The following is a 4,677-nucleotide window of genomic DNA, read 5'->3' as shown; positions in this document are numbered from 1 at the left end:
TGTCCAGGGGGCAATGCAGTCTCTTCAAAACTTTCCCTGGTCTCCAAGGCAGTGACAGATCTCCTGATCAATATAACAATCATGACATTGGATGATTTCTAGCCTATACTTTCTATGAGTTTGCTGCCCACCATTCCTGCAAATACATTCACCTCGGTCGTCATTTATTTAGCAACTCGTCGTTCCAGCTGGTTGATGGTCACTTGTTCCGTATCCCTCCATTCCTTGCACATCCATATGATTATGGTGCTAAAAGCCCCTGAGATACCTCTATCGTATCTGCATCCATTACCATCCCTGACATTACGTTCCGGACACCTACCACTCTCTGTCGAAAACATCCTTGCCCTTACATCTCGTTTGAACTTTCACCTTCAATGTATGCTCCATAGTTCAAGACACTACAATTCTGTGAACGAGATTCTGACTGTCAACTCTATTTATGCATCTCATAATTCTATAGAATTCTACAGAGTTTCCCCTCAGCCTCCGTTGCTCCAAGAAAAACAACCTGAGTTTTTCTGGAGTCTCCTTTTAGGTCATACCCCGTAATACAGGCAGCATCCTGGTAAAGCTCTTCTGCACCCTCCACATCCTCCCTACAATGTGGTGAGCAGAATTAAATGCAACACCCTAGAGGAAGCCGAACTACAGGCTTATAAAGCTGCAACATGACACACTAACTCTTCTTCCTTCCTTGCACTTTGTGTCAGATCCATGAGCTTCTGTACTTTCCCACACAGCTCCTTCATTTACAAACTATACTTCACAAAATAACCCATCCCCGAGCCTCAGGCCAACAGCGTCGCCATGCCAACCATGCTGCACTGTTCCCACATCAAACCGGGACAGTGAAGGTGACTCGCACTTCCACAGTAACACACGTCCTTGTCTCCCAGTCCCACTCCGTCTGATACGCTGCTTCTCCCACCCCTTCCACAATTCTTGTCCCTCTGCTGACAAGCAGCCTGTCCCCATTGCCCAGGACTGACTTCTCCAACTTCACTGCTACTGCAGGGACTCCCAAACCCCTCCCTGAGAATTTCATTTGACTGATCCCCCAAAGACAGGACTGTACAGTATCAGCACGAATTGGTGAATAGGAATTCAGGATTGAAAAATCTACCGGAGCATTTGGAGGATGTAATGAGTAGTTTGAGTGGCCACTGGTCTGGACTGTAGTGTTACAGATTCCCTGATCCTGATTTTCCCAAACAATGATAAAGTTCCTGGACATACAGTGCCAGGATCTCCTGACTGAATCCTGTCTCTCTTGCCCTGACTGAGAACTGGTTCCCTGAGGCTTTGGACGTGGCCATTTGGTTAAAGCACATGCAGTGTGTTTGCTGCTTCAGCTGCTTTTCCAAGTGCCTGACAGTCCAGCCCCTTGACTGATCACTGTTGGAACTATGATAAACTGCCTGGCTTATGTCTGTGATAAACAATCAGGGAAGTTAGGGGCACTGTGAAACATTAGGTTCTGGTTGAGGCACCAAGGTGCAAAACTGCCAAGGAAAAGCAGAGATATTGTGCCAGTCCTTGAGCAGGACATATCTCAGGCACTAGAAGGTCTCGAGTCTAACTGACCCTTTGTCAAGGCTAAACAAAAGGAGAAATCGGGAGGTATTTATACGAGGCTGAGAGAAGGTGAGTCATGGCTCCAGAAGCAATGGTAGCAATAAAGGGGTGATAATATCAGTGCACAGAGAGATTATAGGGAGATTAGGAGCTGTGAATGACCAACGCCGAAGCCAGTGCTATGTGACAAAATATGTGTGGGATGGGGGTGCGATGGATGAAGCAGAGGCAAAATGGAAAGCAAGGGAGAAGGATAGCAAAGGGGGAAGAGGAGAGGAAAAGGGTGATGAGAGAGTGGGGAGGGAAAGAAAGAGAGACCATCAAGAAATAAGAGGTACAGAACAGTGAAATAAAAAGATAAATAAAACAAATGAAGTAAAATTACGGAGCAGAATGAAAACAGTGGGGTCGAGATAGGATAATCATCTGAAGTTGCTGAATTCAGTATTGAGACCGGCAAGCTGTAACGTACCTAGTCTGAAGATGAGATGCTGTTCCTCCAGTTTGCGTTGAGCGTCACTGGAACATTGCAGCAGGCCCCAGACACTCATTTCAGATTAAGCAGCGTTTCATGTGTATCTCCTTCAGTTTGGTCTATTGCATTCGTTGCTCCCAATGAGTTCTCCTCTATATCGGAGAGATAAAACGCCAACTGGGTGATCGCTTTGCTGAGCACCTTCGGTCTGTCCGCAATCAGGTGACCTTCCAGTGGCTTGCGATTTCAACACAATCCTTCTCCCATACCCACATGTCTGTCCTTGGCCTGCTGCAATAGTCCATTGAAGCTCAACGCAAACTGGAGGAACAGCATCTCATCTTCCGACGAGGCACATTACAGTTGGACTGAAGGGTCTGTTTCTGTGCTGCACATCTCTCTGACTCTGTGCCTTAAATACATCAGATATTTGCATCATATTGTTCTCAAAAGCCCTAATTTATGCATCAGTGATTCTCATCATCATCAAAATCCGAACTGTTGATTACTTCAATAGCTTCATCTCCATTTTATTTTCTGAAATGCAGTTTGCCATTAGGTAGAGCTGGTGGGCAACTTTGTTTTACTTTTGTTGTTCGGAATTGGAGTTGGTGGGAAAGGGCGGTATTTACCAGGGACGAAGTGACAACATTGAGAGTGAGTGCTGAACATGCAGAAACACAAACGAATCGGAATTGCACGAAAGCAAGTCTGACTTGACTAACCAAATGCTATCTAAGCTCAGAACATAAGAAACAAGGCAAAATACATAACCGAAACAGAATAAACTAAACTGCTTTTCGGATTTTTTAATGAGGGGTGCACCATTCCCAGAAACACTGCAATACTAGGACGATGCGCGAAGTTGGTGAAGCAAGCTCCAAACACAACTCCTTCCTGCAAAAATCAGATTAATATTGAGTCCCTAAATAAGGGACATATCAGATATTAAAACTGACAAGAACAGAACATTTTTTTTAATAACTTCCTACTGTGTCATAGACTGGACCCAGTTCTTTCCTCAGCTTTCCTTTTATCCTTTGATTATTACTACCCCAATTCCAATTCCATTTTCTGCTTTGGGTTATCTCACATGTGTGCGGCAATTAAGTTTACATTAGATTACTTACAGTGTGGAAACAGGCCCTTCGGCCCAACAAGTCCACACCGACCCGCCGAAGCGCAATCCAACCATACCCCTAACCTAACACTACGGGCAATTTAGCATGCCCAATTCACCTGACCCACACATCTTTGGACTGTGGGAGGAAACCGGAGCATCTGGAGGAAACCCACGCAGACACGGGGAGAACGTGGAAACTCCACACAGTCAGTCGCCTGAGGCGGGAATTGAACACAGGTCCCTGTTGCTGTGAAGCAGCAGTGCTAAGCACTGTGCCCCCCAGGCGCCCATTATTATATGGAGAGAAAATAAGGACATATCAGATATTAAAACTGACAAGAACAGAACTACACATGATCATAAACAAAAGGCCGAGAAGCGATAGTCAACGCTTGCTGACGACCTCAGGACTCAGCTGCCTCCTATATTTTCTATCAACCTGACTGTGACCAAAGACTTATAGCTCACGGCTGACAGTTTCATTGCTGCCCCATCGTTTCCAGATTTTCAAACAAGAGGAAAGGATCCGTTCATCCAGGTGGCTTCATCTTATCTTTTCTGTGAACTTGTTTGATAGTGAATGTAGATAACCAGTAATGTACCAATCAGATGCGCTGGGGCTGAGTGTAAGTCACGAACAAGCCGGTCGTCTGTCTCTGACAGAGTGTGAATGAGATTGCAGCAACCCACTGGGACAGAGCTGGACACAGAGAATGGTGCAGCACAGAGGGAGGCACTGCAGCCTCTCATTGTAGGCATCAGCTGTCTGTCTGGGCTCCTTCCCTAGTCCCACTTGCCATGGTTTTCCCCATGCATGATTGAATCTGGCTCTAGTGTGTCCCCTCAGGCAGTGCACTGCCAATAGTAACCTCTCAATGAAGATGGTAGGGATTACCTTGATGAAATGTGACACTTCGTTTAAAACAAATAACCCCTACCCCCGCCCTCACCTCCATGTATTCCCTTGGTATATGCAATTGCCTGGAGTTTGTGCTGTTCCATTCTCTGGTCTAAACAAACTGCACTGTTAACAATACTAACAATTCCTGCCTCTCCACAAGGCAAATCAAGACAAACAAATGAAACGGGTTCTAATTCTGATCGAGTACGATCACTGGAACTATTAAGTGAATGTTCTGAACGGAAATCCTTAGACTCATCATTCCATTTTGTATTATGTGAACTTTGATCTCCAAACCATGAAACTCTGCCAACCCTGCCAATTGAAATGAACAGAACCATGGTGGACCTGAAGTTCGATCGAGTGAATCAGCCACAAATGATTTGGCTTTGTCTCCAAATATTCCTATTGCAATTTGCTAACTTAGAATTGCAAATCAAGACTCACAGAGTCATGGAGTTGTACAGCACGGAAATAGACTATTTGTTTAAGTGGGTGGCATCCATCAGATAACTTCGATAAATCTAGTCCCACTTGCCAACATTTGGCCCATATCCCTCTGAATCCTTCCTATTCATATACCCATCCAGATGCTTTTCA

General features: G+C 45.2%; 1 non-coding gene and 1 pseudogene across 1 annotated transcript; both read right to left on the bottom strand.

Moving 5' to 3' along the window:
• Positions 1–2,867: 2,867 nt before the first annotated feature.
• Positions 2,868–3,037, bottom strand: LOC132834578 (U2 spliceosomal RNA; annotated as a pseudogene).
• A 340-nt stretch (positions 3,038–3,377) lies between these two features.
• LOC132834595 (U2 spliceosomal RNA) lies at positions 3,378–3,559 on the bottom strand. The gene has a single exon (XR_009647227.1). It is a non-coding gene; the product is annotated as a U2 spliceosomal RNA (small nuclear RNA).
• Positions 3,560–4,677: the final 1,118 nt, after the last annotated feature.

This window comes from Hemiscyllium ocellatum, chromosome 40 (genome assembly GCF_020745735.1).
Source record: "Hemiscyllium ocellatum isolate sHemOce1 chromosome 40, sHemOce1.pat.X.cur, whole genome shotgun sequence".
In the NCBI taxonomy this organism is placed as follows: domain Eukaryota; kingdom Metazoa; phylum Chordata; class Chondrichthyes; order Orectolobiformes; family Hemiscylliidae; genus Hemiscyllium; species Hemiscyllium ocellatum.
This window is presented reverse-complemented; position numbering and strand designations above follow the sequence as displayed.